The following is an 18,869-nucleotide window of genomic DNA, read 5'->3' as shown; positions in this document are numbered from 1 at the left end:
CACAACTGCCAAGTGGTGATGGCTGTGATGGCCAGTGCTTTGATGTGCAAGCACTTTCCATTCCACAGGAACTTGCAGTAGAGAGAAATCTCTTCTTGGTAGGCTGGCTGTACAGAGGAAAATACCTGGCTTTGAACTAACTGGCTTTGGGATTTAAATAATTAATTTAAATTAAATGGGTTTTCTCCAATGCTTTTTAATTTTATTTTTTTTTCAAGATTTTAAGGCACCCACCTGGAGCCACAGTGTCTTCATCTTACACTGGCAGTATGACCAGTGTGGTTATGTGACTCCAGTGAGGTGGTTGATTATGAACACACTTCTTGTTGGAGAAGTTTTTAGAGGATAACTGACTTCCAGCTGAATGCCTGGGTGTGGAGCTTGGCAGACCTACTGAGGATTTACTTGTCAGTGTTACGTAGGCAGATGTGATGCATGCATAGGCATCCCAAAATTTAGCTGAAATTACATGGGAAAGCATTTGCATAGAGTCAGTGTGCAAAGTTTGTCTCTTCCATGCAGAAGGTAACTTCTGGTGAAGAAGGTTCCTCTCAAACTGTGATTTATACAATATGTGATCTATACAATAGAATTAATAGAATATAATTTTCCAGTTATGTTTTCCCTCCCTGACAAGCACCAACTTAAATAGTCTGCTACAGACATCACATTTCAGAAGAGGACAACCAGTAGCGATGCTAAAGTAAAACTCCTGGATATTATCTCCTCCAGCCTTCCCAGCACATTCCTGAAAGGAAGATGTAGCCCTGATCTAAGTGAACAAGAGAGATGGAGAGGGCTGTGCACATGCACTGAGAGCATGCACTGCCCTACAAAGTGCCAGCTGTGGGATGAGGGGGGCAGTTAGCCTCTAAGCTTACCTAGACAATGTGCACCCTGTCTCATTTTCAAATACTGACCTTGCAAACACTTTACAAACGTTCACATCCCTTGGACTGAATCGAAAGTTTCAGTACACCTCTGACCCAAGTCCCTGCTTGCAGAGCAGATGGGTTACTAAATACACACTGTGAGTTTTTGTGTAAGTTAGCGACACAGTTTAGCTTTGCTGGCTCTGAAGAATAAAGTGGCTGTCAAACTAGGTCTGAGCACAAATAGGTTGGAAGTGAGTCACCTGCTATTATCAGAACAGTTGCACTGTAGAGGTGGTTTCGTCCTTATATCAAAGGGTGGAGGTGAGGTACGGCAGGGAGAGTCACCAGTAGGACGTTGCAAGATGCTAAAAAGAGAGCCTGCCTCTGTCATGTGTGTGTGTCCCATATTACTGACTACTTAATTGCATCCTCTTAAGTGTACATTGCTCTGCTTTGCAAATTTTACCCACTCCAAAGTTTTACTGACACGCTAAGGAAACATTAAGCAAATCGTGTAAATTTACATCAAAAGCCTTCGTTTCAATCTGGAAGCATGCAAATGCCATGCTGACGCCTGTCAAATTTCACCAGCAGCTTCCTCGCACAAGGCATGGACAAATCAGTGACGACGGTAGTTAACACAAAAATAGAACCTCTGTAATTAGGATGTTTGACTTCGTCTTTTCGCTGATTGCCTTGTCTTTCGGTTTGACTGACTGCAGACGACAACGCCGAGCTAACAGCAGTGGAACTGTCATAGTGTTTGTTTATTTATAACAGTTCCTTTTGTTCATGCTGCTAAATAAGGTGGCAATAAATATTCATTGCAGTTGTGTTTCACCAAACGGGAATTCAGAGATAACTCCTCGCACTCTGAAAACTTTGCATTTTATACTCAGTGTTTGCCACCACACACAGCATTCATTATCTTTTTCTGTCAAATATTCTTGTATTTTCTTATTCAGCGACCTCCTGTGTTTTAAATTATTTGTGGTTTATTAACAGAAGTATGTGAAGAATGTTGCAGGTCCCTCTTGGCAAAAATCTGTGAAATGTAACTGAACCAAATCTAGTTGCCTGGGTGATTTAGAAGAGTTCTTCACTTGCCATTTGCATTAGCAAGATCTGCAGACTTTTACTAAATATTCCTCAACAAAACCAAGACTTCAATTTCAGCACAAAATCCATGCATGTGTCTCGGGAATGAAAGCAGAGCATACTTACAAGAAATTCAAACCATTTCTTCATTTATGCCACCATCATTTAGTTCTGAAAATGCATAGTAACAATACAACACAGGTAATGCCTTACACTGGGTGAGGTTTTAATTATTTGATTATTACATAAATATAACTTTATAATGTATTAATATAATTTATGATAATCCCAACAAACTGGGAGGAGTGATTGATATCCTGGAAGGCAGGGGTTCACATTCAGAGGGACTTGGAGAAGCTGAAGGATTGGGCTAACAGGAACTTTGTGAAGTTTGACAGTGACAGTCATTAGATTGTGTGTTCAAATGGAGCCATCCAATTGACCAGGACAGGCTGGGGTTGTCTGCCAGCTCTGCAGGAAAGAACTTGGAGTCCTGGGAAGACAGCAGATTTACAAGGGATCAGCATTGCACCCCTGTCTCAATGAAGACCAGCCATACACTGGGCTACACTGGCAAAGACTGCCTGCTGGCCAAGGAGCAAGATTCTTTTCCTCACTTGTAAGCTGACATCTGGAATACTATGTCCAGTTTTGGCCCCCCAGAACAATGAACTTTTTGACAAATTGAAGAGGCACCAGGAGGGTTCAGGGTGTGTGATGTATGGCCTGTGATGTATGGGAAGAGGCTGAGAGAGCAGCTTCTGCTTAGACTGGGAAGAGAAGGCTGAAAGGGGGCTTGCACTACCTAGAAAGGGATTCCAGAGATGCATGAAGCCACTTCTCTGAGGTGAACAAAGAGCAAGAGGTAGTAGACACAAATTGCAGGGAGCAGGGTCCCAGTGGGAGGAAGGGAAGAACCTTTTCCAACCACACAAGCAGGCAAGCACTAGAGTAGGTTGCCCAGAAATAATGGAATCTCCACTGTGGGAGATTTTGGGGACTCAGCTGGATAATGCTCTGAGTAACCTGATCAAGCTTTGAAGTTAACTCTGCTTGAAGCAGGCATTTTGACTAGAGATCTCCAAAGGTCTATTCAAAATTAAATGTTTCTATGATTCTGTCATATTATATGTATTATAAAATTCTGCTGTTCAGAGATAGTGGGAAAACGAACTGCATAGCCAAAAATATGCCTGATTTATGATGCAGCTAACCTCCAGAAAGTGTAAAGTATCCCCTTCCAAGCAGCTTGTGCTCCAGGTTTTTGGTGTATGAAGTTGTACAAACACCTGTTGAAGGTGTCACCAACTCACACTAAAATTCTTGCATATCTACACCAGCTACCACTCCACTGTTACAAATATTTTCCAGGTAAATAAGTGTTTTGAGAGAACTTTTAATTCTGCTTTCCCTGAAGAACTTTAAGCTTAACAGGTTTGTCATGTCGTCTGTTTTCCTGCAATGCGAGACTGAAAAATACTGCACTCAGCAGAAACCATGGAAAGCAAGGCTGGAGCTTGCAGACAGGATCTTCTGCAAGAAAGAACTCTGCGGCATTAAACACACGATATCCATGATGGTATGGTGAAGACTACTGCAAAAATCCAGGGTTCTTAAACTGTCAGTTTGTTATGAGTTTCAATACTTGTGAGGCACAACAAATGTGCTTAACCAACCACCACAGACCACGATAGCAACAGACATCAGTGTAACCAGTCACCAGCCCCATGGTGTGAGCACTTATTGGTTCTTATAATTGTTCTACAATTATGTAACTTGTTTTTCACCTCTAGTTTAGCTGAGTCATTCCCAGAATGCATTTCTAGTTAGCCAAAGTAACAGAAGTGAGCAAGGATTTTACAAGGGCAGCAAGGCCCTCACTTTGCAAGGCCTTTCTGCTCCACAACAGGTCTCTAAATTATGGAAAGCAAATTACTCCAATTGAAGTTGTCTCACAGTGCAAATCTTTCATGATTGCTAAGGTGAGCTATCCTTGAGTTCTTAGGGCCAAAGCCCCTGTTCTTAATAATGCCCTAGTTTTACCTCCTCTAAACATTCTGCAAATTAACATCTGAGGAGAAAAGGATTTTGGTGACATTTCTGACAGGGACTTTTTCCTGTAATATGTTGTATCGTAGAATCACAGAATATGGTGATTCTACGTTGGAGTGGACCCACTAGGATTATCAAGTCCAACTCTGGCCCTGTGCAGGACACTCCAAGAGTCACACCCTGTGCCTGACAGTGTTGTCCAAGCACTTCTTGAACTCTGTCAGTCTTGGTGCTGTGACCATTTCCCTGGGGAGTCTGTCCTAGTGCCCAGACACCCTCTGGGTGAAGAACCTTTTTCTAATATCCAACCTAAACCTCCCCGGACAACTTCATGCCATTCCCTCAGGTCTTGTCACTGCTCACCACAGAGAAGAGATCAGTACCTGCCCCTCCTCTCCCCCTCATGAAGAAGTTGTAGACTGTGATGAGGTTTCCCCTCAGGCTCCTCTTCTCCAAGCTGAACAGACCAAGTCACCTCAGCTGCTCTTCATATGGCTCCCCCTGGAGGCCCTTTACTATCTTTGCTGCTCTCCTTGGGACCCTAATAGTTTAATGTGTTAAATTGTGGAGCCCAAAACTGCCCCCAGCACTGGAGGTGAGGCTGCCCCAGAGCAGAGCAGAGCAGAGCAGGACAATCCCCTCCCTTGCCTGGCTGGCAATGCTGTGCCTGATGCACTCCAGGACAGGGTTGTCCCTCCTGGCCAACTGCTGGCTCATGTTCAATTTGCCATTGACAGGACCCCCAGCTCCCTTTCCATGGCACTGCTTTCCAGCATCTCATTCCCCAGTCTGTCCATATAACAAGGATTGCCCCATCCCAGGTGCAGAATTCAGCACCTGACCTTGTTGAAATTCATATGGTTGGTGATTGCCCATCTCTAATTTTTCGAGGTCTCTCTGCAAGGCCTCTCTGCTCTTGAGGGATTCCCTCCCAGTTTAGTGTCATTTGCAAACTTTCTTAGTGTTTCTTCAAGTCCTGCATCCAGGTTATGTCACACTACAGTTCTGCTTTGCATTTGATGTCCACATTCTGCTGCATAGCAGATCCCAATTTGGTCAATACACATACTTCCCCTGTACACCTTGTGGGGTCAAAGGCTCTACAGGCAGTGTGAGGACCTGGATTTACTTTTCCTTCCCTGCTCCCTTGTGCGCTTCACATCACCACACCTGAATACGAAAGCCTTCTCTGATTTCACTTATTTTGACCCTATTTCTGAGTTAAGGTTGTGTTGTCAAGTAGCCCTCCCTCACAAGGGCAGTCAGAGCACTTGGAAAAACAAAGGGATGGAACAAAGGGCTCATGTATTCCAAGTGAGTAGCCCTAGAGCACAGCTGGTAACGTTGCCGCAGTAAATAGTGCTGTAATTCAGCTCCCTTATCCTCTGCGTCCCGCAGAATGGAGTCATACTGGAAGTGCCGTCAGTCTGAATGTTAAGCACTGCAAGAACATTTCTGCTGCTCTCGGCGAGCACAAGTGGTGCCCAGACTTTACAAGGCTCATGAAAACAAGGTGCATCTGTGCTGAGTCATTCTCCCCTCTCCTCCATCAACAAGCAGAAAAATTCTGACCCTTGTCCTGATCTGAAGAGTTACTCTGCAGGCACTCAGTTATTCCTGATGTATTTTTAATTTTTATATTTTATATATGTGTGTGTGTGTGTGTGTGTGTATGTGTGTGTGTACCTTGGACCCAAATCAAGACCAAAGCTGAAACAGGCTCTGTTCTGTATTCTTTTCACCATAACACCCATGAAGTTTTCAGACCTGAGGCATAACTGCATAGACACCTTCTGTAGGACTTGGGATATTAATAACAGCTTTATCTAGGGCCATTTCTGCTCTTCTTTCTGTATTGGCAGTACTAAATTTAAAGATTCCTGCCCACAGGAAGTGACCTGAAGAATCCAAGTATTTCATAACATGAATTTTACTGAGAGACAATGATCCATCCATTGCTAGCTGGAGCTATCTACAGCTCATGCATCAGCTCTCAAAAAGTGACAGCTAGATGCTGCCCATAATACCCATGGTAAATTCTTTATGGAAAAAAGCATAAATTTAACTAGACAAACCACAGTATGAGTGGTGAGTATTCACCATGGTGAAGGTAGTGAAGGAGGAGGCAGAAACAGCCTTTCCCAGCACACCTACTGACTGCTCTTGAAAGAGCTTACATGTTCTTTGGAAGGAAAAGAACCAGAAGATATTGAAGCCTCCTGAAAGAGAAGCTTCAGTTCATGCTGTTGGTTTCTCTTGAAATCTTCTTTCAGCAGAGAAGAACATTAATTCCTGCCAGTAAACAAAGTCAAAGAGGGATGGATGAGAAGTCAGGGGTTGCCTAGATATTTGAAAGATGACCAGAAAATTCTTCTTTATACCTTTTTGTCCTACATAACCTCACATGCCTTGAGCAACTATTCAGTTAAATGTGCTTTTCCACCTTCCCAGTCTTTTCCCAAGTGATTTGGAGTATATGTGGATTGTAATCAAGGGGTCCTGTCAGTGACACCTTCATGGGCCAGTACAGACCCTTTCAAATGTAAAAGTGCTGATAGGAGGGAGAGCACTCACAAATAGTAGTGTATTGCCTCCATCCTCAGGTAGCAGCTACCTGTAACTGCAGAGCTATAATTGATTTTGTTTTTAGGTGAGTTTTGTGCAATGTACCAGCTGGAATGGGAGTGGAAAGTTGTCCTTTAAAAGTAAATTGAAGTGTGTGTTTAGCTTAATGACCACAGAGAAACATCCTGCAGCCTTTGTGTGGCTGCAAGTCATGATCTGCTGGATCAGAGCAATTCTGGCAGCCATCTCCTCTTAGAGCTAAATGTATGAATTTGAGAGTAGAGAGCCCTGGTTTGTAACAAGGTCATCTCATCTCTGTCACTGAAATTAATCTCAAGAAACAGATTCTCTCTTCAGGACACAGTGTCAAGTGATCTGAGATTTTGCCACATGACATGTAGCAAGAGCTCTATTATATTAAAGAAATTGAAGCAGCATTTTGGTTTTTTGATACCAACATCCCTTTGTCCTCTAATGCTGATGCTCTTAAAAAATGAGGTAAGCTTAAGAATACTCATTAACTCATGAAAGTAAACAGCTGGCATATCCAGCTTAAACTGACGTGGGCAAAGCACAGAAGGTTTTTTAAACATTTGGCTAGATTTTTCTCTACATAAGCAGAAACTAGTAAAAGGATAGGACTTCCCTGTTTCCAATAAAGAAATGTTTTGAAAGGATCCTTAGGAATGTCCTTAACTGCTTACAGAGGATAGGTTTACACTAAGGGCAAAAAATCTCTTTTAAACAGACCCCACTGCCACTATACATTGCTTCCCACTCCACAGACCTGTCCTGCCCCTGGTTCCCTGATAGGCTGCCAAACCAGGAATACCATTGCTCAGTAGATGACAACACTGGCAAAGTTTAATCAACATAGTTTAATCAAAGAGATTATCCTCTGTGACTCAAGCAACTATTCCAAATGTAATACTTTTCAGTAAATTATTTCAATTAAATTAATTTTTTCAATCTTGAAGAGAAGCATTTAGGTATCTTTGTTGGAATCCACCCTCTTGTAAGAAAACACAAAGTCTTAGCTTCTCCATCTAAGAAGGAAATAAGCAACAGGAGACTCCTTCTTATTTCAAAGCTCCTCTACCAGAGAGATGTCTCTGTCTACAGGCTACCTATGGAAAAGATAGATTTTTTCCTTCCCATTTCGTTTCCTTTTCTAAATAGATCATCTGCTGGTGTCTAAGGATAAGCCTACCAGATTCCTTGTGCTGAGGTAGAAATGGAGGGAGAAGAGTAGGGCAGGGTAAGGGAGAAGAAAGGAAAGCAAAGTTACCACAGACCAACCTGCAAAGATGTTACTGATCTAGCCACAGGGAGCAAATTCAGAGGATCAGCTGCAAGAAAGTGAACTGAGCTGACACAGACAACCACCCTGATGTCACTCCTTCTGCACTCTCTTTTTGTCACTCTCTTTTAGTGAGGCAAACATCCATAAAAAGGACTCACACAATTACATCTCAGTTCCCAGGAAATACCTTGCCCTCCTTTATGCATCTGTTCCCTCCTTCCTGAGCAACATAACACTTTGCATTGAACCTGAGAAATCACTTAAAAGGAAGCTTCACCTTTTCAGAGACAAAAGTAATTAACATCTCCACCCCCCAAAAAGGACAACAAAACCCCATGCATTTTATCAGCACTAGTCACAAGCATGCTTTGTACTCAAATAAAAATAAACTTTAATTCAGTGTATAGGGACACAACTATCTCAGAAAGTGGAAAGTGGCATTATGGATATTGGTAGAGAGTTGCTGTCAACTTCAGTGTGACCTGTGTGTCATTCTGAAGCCACGATGGCTTCTCCAGGTCGCTCCAAATGCCACAGCACTGGGTGTTACACTGAAGGATGACAAACACCAGCATTGCCTCAGAGCTGTGCATATCCTTAGGGAGCAGCTAAAAATGATGGCAATCACAGAATCACAGAATGGGGTGAGCTGGGACTTTTACAGGTCAGCTTGTCCAAACCCCTGGCAGTGATCAGGGTCATCTTCAACTTGATCGGGTTGGAGTGCAGCCTGACCTTGGGTGTTTCCAGAGATGGGGCAACCATAGTTTCTCTGGGCAACCTGTGCCAGTGTTTCACTACCCTCATCATAAAAAAATTTCTTCCTTATATCTGAATCGACCCTCTTTCAGGCCAAAGCCATTCCCCCTTGTCCCTATCACTTCATGAGGCTTCTCCAGGCTGAACCACAACCCTCTCAGCCTTTCCTCATAGGTGTTCCATTCCTCTGATCATCTTGGTGGCCTCCTCTGGACTCACTCCAACAGGCCCATGTCCTCCCTGTGCTGAGGACCCCAGAGCTGATGCATGACTCCAGGTGGGTCTCACCAGAGCAGAGCAGAGCAGAGCAGAGGGACAGAATCCCCTCCCTCGCCCTGCTGCCCACACTGCTTTGGGTGCAGCCCAGGTCACACTTGGCTTTCTGGGCTGTGAGTGCACATGCCTGGGTCATGTCCATCTTCACATTCATCAAAGCTTCTCAGTTTGCAGTTAGAGCTTTGATTTTGTCTATTATTGCACCTGATCCCTCTGCTCACAGCTGATGGAAAAGGAACCTTCGTTTTCACATTGTTATGTGTGGGGCAGCTTTGGCTATTTGGTAACTTTATTGCCAGGATATTTGAAGGCTCAGAACATGCTCTACAAACATACAGGCTTTTTCTAAAGAATGCCTTTGCAATTCTTTTTCTAAAGAATGCTTATACAATATTTATATATTGTATCTTAAAATCTTTCAATAGTACTTGCAAATTCCAGTCTGTGTTCGTGACATGCAATAAAAATAACTGGTTTATGTTGTCCTAGGCAAGATTTGAAAGAGGCATCTGGCTTGTATTTTTGATGTAATATAGAAATGTTGAGATCAGTACAAATTAATTGTCCAGCTGGATGAGAAAGTCATATAATTCTGTTTCCTGGTGGCTCACAGGGAAGAGTCAGAATCTTATCGTGGGGATCAGAATGATTCAGGTTGGAATGGAGATGATCTCATTCAACCCTTTGCTCCAAGAAAGATCATCTGGACATTAGAACAGATTGCTCAGGGCATTGTCCTCCTGAATTCCAAATATCTCAAAAGGTGGGCATTTCACCACCCCTCTGGTCAGCCTGTTCCAGTGCTTAGTTACCCTCTGGGAGTTGCCCCTTTTCCTTGTGTCCAATTAGCAGCATGGATGCTGGCTCTTTACTTTTTCATGAAGACCTCTGAGAGGGGCCTGCTTTTGTGAGAAGTGCACAAAACCAGTTCAAAAAGAAAGAGAAGAATGGTTACATTTCCCCAGTTTGCATCTCAAGGTGACATTTCAGTGTGTTATCCTCCTGGAATCTCCCACTAAGCAGGAGTCTCCCCTGAGCTGCCTACAGCAGTGCCCAAATTTTATCACCATGTTGGTATTCTCCATCTAAAATTCAAGTATGTGAAGCGTTTTGTCTTCTTCCACTTTTCCTTCCACTGTATTGACTACGGAGGACCATTTGTTATGGAATCCTCCATTTACTTGTCTCTCATTAGGTTCTTCTTCATTCAACTTGCCTTGCAATAGTCTCAGGTTTTAACTAAAACAAATAGTTCTGTAGTCTCCAAATTTTGCTAACTCACTGTTGACATCCCCTTTCCAAATATCCACATATTTAATGCTATGCAGATCAACTCTTGAAGCTTAATGTTTTTAAACATTTTGATATTTCTAATCTCTTGCCACCCTGAAAATTGATTTCTCAGTCCTACTCTGTTGTATCACGGCCAGATTTGTGGCCATAAGAAAATTCTGCATTTTTACAGCTGCTATAAAGGACTTCCTATAAGGTTTTTGAATTATTGATTGCATTATGTTGTCCTTTCAATCTTTTTTTTTTAAAGTATTACGATTTTATTTTTTTTCAAATGATCAATTAAACCTATTTGCCAGCTGCAGGCATAAGGTTTACTGGCTCTTGATTCTGAGGATTACCCAGAAAGCTTGTTTTTTTTTTAATCAGGAAAACTAAAAAAAAAAAAACCAAACCCAAAAAAACCCCAAAACAAAACACAACAAAACTGACACTCAATATTTTGTGTCTTCTTAAACTTCTAGCACAAAATCAGGATTTAATGAGACATTAATGTCTAATATGTAATAGTATTCTATATATTATGTATTATTTATATAGATAGATTATATAATGCAATATTATACATACATTTTATACATTCTTTAGTGTAAATAGAAAAACTGTTTACATAGTGTTACATAACAAATCATAATAATTCAAAGAGGCTTCAGGGTGGCCTCACTGCAGGCTTCCAGCACCTGAAGGGGGACTACAAGAAAGATGGAGTGGAACTATTTACAAGAGCAGGACAGGGCAGCATAGCTTCAAACTGAAAGAGAGCAGGTTTAGAACGGATATTAGGAAGAAATTCTTGACTGTGAGGGTGGTGGAACACTGGCACAGGTTGCCCAGAGATGCTGTGGATGCCCCATCCCTGGAAATGATCAAAGTCAGGGTTGGATGGAGCTCTGAGGAACCTGGTCTAGTGGAAGGTGTCCCAGCACATGGCAGGGGGGTTGGAACGAGATGGTCTTTGGGGTCCCTTCCAACCCAGGACATTCCATAATTCTGTCAAATAATATGTGACATGTTATTATGTAATTTGGTAGCATGTAGTGTATCACCTAATAACACTAACGTGCATATATGATATGCTCTGTTACACAAATCTGTAACAACATACATACAGAGTATACACTGCATGTAATTTATAATATAAAATACATATAGTTTATCAACAATCAGTAAAATTTTAAAATAATAGATTTAAAGTACAAATAAACAGAAACATTTAACACAAATCTAAATGAATTAAGGTAATCTGAGTGTATACATATATATTTAATACACACTGACTATAGGGTGTGCATTGATGTTTACCAGGTGTTACATACTGTGATGTAATTTCATTTGCATCCCTTCAGTGTCAGGCTGATGCCCCATTCAAGCTCTCGAGCACAAACCAATTGGTCCTGTTGGAACAGGCTACTCTTTTATGAGCCACATTGGTTTGGTACCTACTATTTATTCACCATTTTCTTCTGGTACTTCCCGTCCTCACAAGACTTTACCATCATTCCCGAGCCCAGAACTGGCATCTCTTCAATATTGTCTGCAGAGGCGGTTGCTGTTAAGAGCTCGCATCGATCGCCTAGCAATGGCCTTAATTGCTCCCTTCAAGCACCAGAGAGAGCAGCTCTTGCATGGACACATTTCCCTCAGGAGCTGGAGCCAGTAAGTGCATCCGTGCTCCATCACGTGGCTCAGTCCTGGAAAGCAGCAGTTCCAGAGTTGTGCATACACACAATTCCCCAGGGGCATCATTTCACATCAGATATTTGACCTTCAGAATCCTTCAGCATTCCTCTTGCCCGCAGCCAGCTGCAATACTTTAAACTGCTTGTTATTCCTAATGTTGCAGGATTCCTCTGCCTCCCAACAATCTTTCCCAGCTTCCCAAGTTTCTCCTAGTGCTTATCCTTTGCCCTCCCACCTCCCATCCTGTTCATCCTTTCTCCCTGAAGCTTCCTCTGCCTCACAGCCTCCCTGGAGGCTCACTGCCCATTTCACCTCCCTGCTAGGAAGTCCTTTGTGAATGGATGCTTGGAATGATCCTTCTGGGAAGAAGCAGGCACACAGCATTTAAGAGTATAACCACATCTAGGCCACACAAGCTTTTCCCCTGTGTCAGAAAGGCACTGCGGGGGCGCAGCGCTTCTGGAAACAAGCTGCTTTTACTTGGCATTTGCAATGGTTCCACTTGCCTACTTCTGAGGAAGCATTGCTCAGGCACACTGCTCCCTCAGGGCTTCAGCATCCTGGGCTCCTTCAGACACATCCTATATCCTTCAGGGGTGCAGGGAGACAGAGGTTTTGAACAGTTTCTTGAACAAGGTAATGCCCCTCTGAAGAGCACTGACATAAGGAGAGCTTGTGAAGCTGCTCTCAGAGGCTGCCTTTGCTTTGGCTTCTTTTGACAAGTTGTTTCTGGGCATCCCTTACATGTGCAGAGCAATTTGGGGCTGGTAGCACACATCTTCCAGGTGGAAGGGGGTGAGCAGCTCTAGAGCCAGAGGCAGTCTTTCTATCAGAGACCTTCGTGCCCTGTCAGGGGTCTGGAGGCAAATATAGTCATTTCTAGCAATCACAATGCATGCATTAGATTCCTGTTCTCAGGTCATGCTTAGAAGCAGTAGCTGGCATCTGTGCTTGGTGCAACCAGCCATAAACTCAAGTGTTGTCCTTACCAGCTGTTTCAGACTTTTTTTTTTTTAAACTAGCGTCTGCTGTTCATTCTTTCACAGCAGGGCTCCTCTATTGGCAGTTTCAGCAGTGAGCCTGACAAAAGTTATCATCCGTATATTCCCTCTCTAAATCAATGGTAATTTGTTCGTAATCACTCATCTCCTACTGAGGCCTCTCTCTCGTCCTGTGTACTGTGCTTTTTCTTTTTTTCTGTGTGCTAAAACACATCTACAGTAGTTCAGGAAAACACAGTATTTCAGTATAGCTGCCTAAAGTATTACTCCATGCAAGTCTCCAGGCTTGGGGCAGAGTGGCTGGAAAGCTGCCCATTGGAAAAGAACCTGGGGGTGCTGTTTCACAGCTGGCTGAACATGAGAGAGAGTGTCCAGGTGGCTTGTATCACAAACAGTGTGGCCAGCAGGGACCAGGGCAGGATTGTCCCGCTGTGCTCAGTACTAGTGAGCCCACAGCAGGAGTGCTGCATCCAATTCTGGGCCTCTCACTACAAGAAGGTGCTGGAGTATGTCCAGAAAAAGGTAAGAAAGTTAGTGAAGGGTCTGGAGCACAACTCCTGAGGAGTAGCTGAAGGAACTGGGGTTGCTTAGCCCAGAGAAAAGGAGGCTCAGTGGGACCTTACCATTCTCTACAACTGCCTAAAAGGAGGTTGCAGTAAGATGAGGGTCAGCCCCTTCTCCCAAGCACCATGTGGCAAGAGGAAATGGCCTCAAGTTGTGCTAGGGAAGGTTTAGATCGGATATTAGAAAAACTTTGTTCACTGAATGAGTTGCAAAGCATTGGAATGGACTGCCCCAACAGGTGGGGGAGTCACTGTTCTTAGAAGTGTTCAAAAGGTATGTGGATGTGCCACCTGGGGACATGTTTTAATGGTGAACACAGTGGTGCTGTGTTGACAATTGGACTCATGGTCTTAGAGGTCTTTTCCAACCTGAATTATCCCATGCTTCTGTCAAAGGGTCATCTGCCTGGGGTTTACTGCCATATTTTGCTCAATGACCTCCATACAGGATCAGGTAAGCATGGAGCAGCTGTCCAGCACAGCAGCCCACCCTGGGACATTCCCAGGACTCACCTAGACCCTGAACAACCAGGGAAGTTGGCCCTTCATGGAGCAGGAGGCTCACTGCATCCTCTCCCCTCATCCCTTCCAACCCCTCCTGTTTCCATGGTCCTACACTCAGGTTGGTGGACAGAGCTGATTTGAAACACAGTCTCGTTTGCCTCAAGAACACAGCCCGGAAATTAATCTAGAGAGATGGAAAATGACATCAGTTTTTTGTAGGTGGCTGGCATGCTACAAAGAATATATCAGGGAAATACCCTGTTTCATGATGTTTACCTTGTCAGATTAAATCTGATTTAATGTGCTTTTCTATAAACTTCAGGAAAGAATCAGGATGAGTTTGGCTCTCCTTTCAATGTGGTTCATGGAGGTCAACAGCATCACCCTGTTATCACAGCCCTGTACCAAGGCAGCCTGGAGTACAAAATATTAATGTTATTCCCTCTGTTCAGACTCACCATTTGTATTACATTATCCCTCCTATTTCTTCTCCAAGGAAACAGCACAGTCTCTGTAATAGCATGATCAGAGATTTTGTATTATTTTAACCCTGCAAACCCTTTTGCATGACATCAGTTCTTAACAAAGTGTGTCACTTCCATGACCTCTTGCAATTTGTCACAGGAAGAAATACATGGAAGAATTGCTTCTTTTTTGAGGCTTTTGAGTGAGGTATTATGTGAGTTTTCTGAACACCAGATGTAAATTCAAATCCTGTTTGGATGTGAAAAGCAGAATAACTGGATTCTCCATAGGAATCAAATAAATTGTTCATCAGTTGTGATGACTGCTTTTGTTATTTGACACACATTTCCTAGGTTTTTCTTTCTGTCCCCTTTTTTTGCCAGCGTTGTTTGAAAAGGCTTTGATTAAAAAAAAAAACCCAAACCACCAAACAAGTTCTTATCAGAAAGAAACCCCAGATTTGCTAATATTAGAAGCCCTTAATTTAAACACTGAAGTCCCACCCACAGGGAAGTAAAGCTCAGTTGCCTTGATGTTGTCTCTGACTGTCTGTAAGATGTTCCAGAGCACCCAAAATACCTCCATGGGACTGGCTGACATCCTGTGGGACCTACTGGAGACCATCAGCACATGCATGTATTCCTTCTCTCCATAGAACATTTATTTTTAAGACAGTCAACCCACTTGCCTGCTATCAACCCTTCCACCAGTATTTCCCCCCAGAGAAGCACTTCCCAACTTCCTTGGAACATGCTGTAGTCCCACTAGGACAAGTGCCTCACGGCTGTCATTCCTTTTGTATTGTCACTTCCTTTTTGAGGTAATGAAGAAACTGCAGTCTCCTGCACCATCTGATTTCACCACACACCAACAAGCAGTGTCTTACATCCCTGCTGGTCAAAGCTCAGGCCTGGGCAAGCACTTCTTTGGGTGGGTGGCCATCTCTTGACCAAAATTGAAGGGTGCATGGGTTTTCCTGTGCTGTCTAGTAACCAGATAATCATGACCTCATTTAATTCTTTTTTGAGGGAATAAAAATGTTCTAAAACTGCTCAGATCTGCCCTTTTTATCTGAAATTCACAGTCATTATGTACAACTCATCCTCTGCCTCTAGAGACAATGTAACATTTACAGCTGAACATACGACTTAATGGAAACAGGAACAGTTCAGATCTGTAGATGCCTCACATTATTCATGTGCTGCAGCTCTCCTCAGCCAGCAATGCAGCACCTTGGAACACAGGACACAATTTCCCAGCCTTGTACCTCTGCAGTGTTCTTGAAGAAATGGCGATGGTACAAAATGCCACACTGGAGGCTCATTTCTACCACAGCAATCTAACATTAACAATTTCATCCGCAGTTTCAACTCTTTTATCCTCTGATTTATGATATAGTTGAAAGAACCATGAAGTTAACTCCTGCATTTTGACAGATTCCACTGAATCAGCTTGAATTACAGAAAACAAAGCACTGGCAATACTAACACACTGTACATACTCATCCCATAACTGCGTTGTTAGACTATGGCAGGCTGGTTTAACTTGCAGTTAGACATGTCCAGGTGCTTCCCTCATCACTAAATGCAATACTTCCATGTCTGAAGAGCCAAAGCGTGGGTGAAGATGTGGTCAGCAAAAAGTATCAGGGGGACAATAATAAAAAATATCAGGCTGTCTGTACATGGGTGATGTCATTCACTGGGAAGTGATTACAGAATCAGAAAAAGACTAAAGTTTAAATCAGCCCTGGCAGGGAGCTGGTCCAACCCCCTTCTCAAAGCAGAGCTAGCCTTCCAGAGCTGGCTAGGTCAGCCTGCTCAGTGCCTCACTCAGACAAGTTTTGAAGATCTCCAAGGATGGAGAACCATATCTCTCTGGGCCACTTGCCCCAGTGCTCAGCTCCTTTTGTGGGGGGTAATTTTTTCCTCATGTCCCACTGAAGCCTCCCTTGCTGCATTTTTGTATCCTTACTATGAGTCACATCACTTTGCCCTGAGAAGTGCCTCTGCAAATGAGATTCAACTTAGCAACAGAATTTCAGGATAACAAGATACCATTCTCTGCAGTTCGTCCTTACCTTGTTGAATTACCCAAAGAAAATGCTGATCAATATATTCAAGAAAAAGGAATCAGCAGATGATTTCAAGCTGAGTTGCCTATTACCTCTTATGAACCTGCATTGTCTATACAGTAATTAATGTATCTAAAATGATAACCTAACCCTTTTAACAAAATGAGGCTGTTCATGCACACAATGTCAATGGAAGGGTCTTAGGGACCAGAGGAAGAACAGGATAGAGAGTAATGCAATAAGTTACACCTAACTAAATTAGACAACTTCAAATTAGACAAGCCTGATAAACATCATCAAAGGATACCTAGAGAAGTGGCTTTCACTGACTCAGAAGACTTAGCAGTCATCTGAAAAACTGACTATGGGAGATTAGAATAGAGCAGATGTCTTTAAAAGGCTGAAAGATGCTGGGAAATAATGGAACAATCAGCTTAACTTCAAGGCTGTCAATCTGCCACCTTTCACAAGCTCTACATTATCTTCACCAATAAAAAATATAAACCCAGATAACCTAAGCTGATTTTGCAGCAATGAATTTAAAAGCCACCATAAAATATATTACTAAGGTATAAAAGAAAAATATTTCTAAGGTGAAGACTATTTCAGATCAGCTGAGTGCATTTGTCTCTATATACTCAGATTCAAAGTTAGGAAATTATAAGATAGAGAAAAGGCAAAGTTTTATATGGTGTAAAATGGCTTTAAAAGTCACTTGGGACAAATGACACAGACATTTTTAGTATTTCAGGCTGCTTCCAACTCCTTCTTCACTGTCCAAAGTATCAGCTGAAAATACGGACACACAGTTGGACAGTGTACCAGACTAACAGCTGGGCAGGGAGACATCCAGACCTACAAGGGCAAGAAATCCTGGTAACACAATGTACAGGGTATCACCTTGTTGCACAAGTCAGATGGTGAATTTGAAGCCTGAGAAGCCCCAGAAAATAGGAGTTTAGGGGATGGCTCCCAAGATCCTCCTTGGTAGTTGATAAGCCCTAGAAAAGATTCAGGGGAAACTCTCTGGAGTCCATTTTCTGGGTTCCTAAGGGCACTTTTTCCCCCTCCAATAAGCTGTTATTTTCTAGACAACAGACATTCTGTGAGAGTATTTTGTGGACATATGTTTAATTACTTAAACTTTAGAAAGAAAATATACTCTCTTTGGGCTCGATCATCCTGTTCATCAGCATTTTGATATGATATTCCTGTTAGGTGACCGAGTCATAATGAAACAACCAGCTTAGGATCCCTTCAGAGCTACTAGGGACCTGCAGACTCCCAGAAAACTATTCTGGGTGGGATACATTTCAGTCAGTAACTACTGGTTTAGGTCCAGCTTCAAAGAATTGCAGAAGGACCTTACAAGACCAAGGCAACTGAGTGGTCAAACAGCAAATGAATCTCAATGCAGACAAAAGTGATTTATGTGGGGAAAAATAATGCTACCAGCACGAGCAAAAACCACCAGGTTCTCAGTTGTGGCTCAGAACATAATAATGAGGTTGTAACAAGCAATTCCAGTGAAACCTCAGCTTGATATTTAGTAGCATTACAAAGCACCAGCCAGAGTCCTGGAGGACAGAACAGTGAGCACATGCTTCCACAAACGCCACATAAACACCATATGCAGTTCTTCCCCCTGGAAAAGGACATAAAAGCTGAGAAAAGTTCAGAAATATTTTATCATCATCTGATAAAGATGATGAAAGATTTGGAGTAGTCCCCATAGAGGGAACAAACAAGTTAGCCAGGACCCTTCAGCTTGGAAAAAAGATGACTGACAAGGGATGTGACAGAAATCAATAAAATCACAAGTGTCCCTAAGTAACTAGTCAGCAATCAGTTGCTTGTTGTCGCTTTCAATGCAAGTAGGGATCATTGAATAAAACTATTAGGTGTTAAAACAATACTTCACACTACAGCAGGTAGGATTTTTGGGCCCCTTGCTATAGGATGGTATGAGAGCTGTAAGTCCAGATGGTCTCACGGAGCAAATTTATGGAGGCCAAATACATAAGGGACCATTAAAACCAAAGACATAATTTCTGGTCTAAGAAACCCCTGGAATCTGGAAGAATATTCTGGGCAAGGATCATTGTGTATTTACCCCATTCTTACATAAATTGTAAGAATTGCTTTGGCCACCATTTGTATCAGTTTTCCCTTTGAGAACAGACAGAACCCCATTGTTAACAGACTTGAAAGCATTTGAGCAACACAAAAAATAGAACTAGGGAGAAGTCCATAATTTCAAGGGATAACAAATGGAACGAGAGAGGCAGAACATCAGAAATACAAGGAGGTATTCAGGTGAGGCAGGAGTGTACAGGCATGTTCCCAAGTGATGGTTTGATG

This window comes from Lichenostomus cassidix, chromosome 2 (assembly GCF_008360975.1).
Source record: "Lichenostomus cassidix isolate B80296 chromosome 2, HeHo_3.0, whole genome shotgun sequence".
In the NCBI taxonomy this organism is placed as follows: domain Eukaryota; kingdom Metazoa; phylum Chordata; class Aves; order Passeriformes; family Meliphagidae; genus Lichenostomus; species Lichenostomus cassidix.
The sequence above is the reverse complement of the archived record's forward strand: the minus strand, read 5'-3'. Positions refer to the sequence as shown.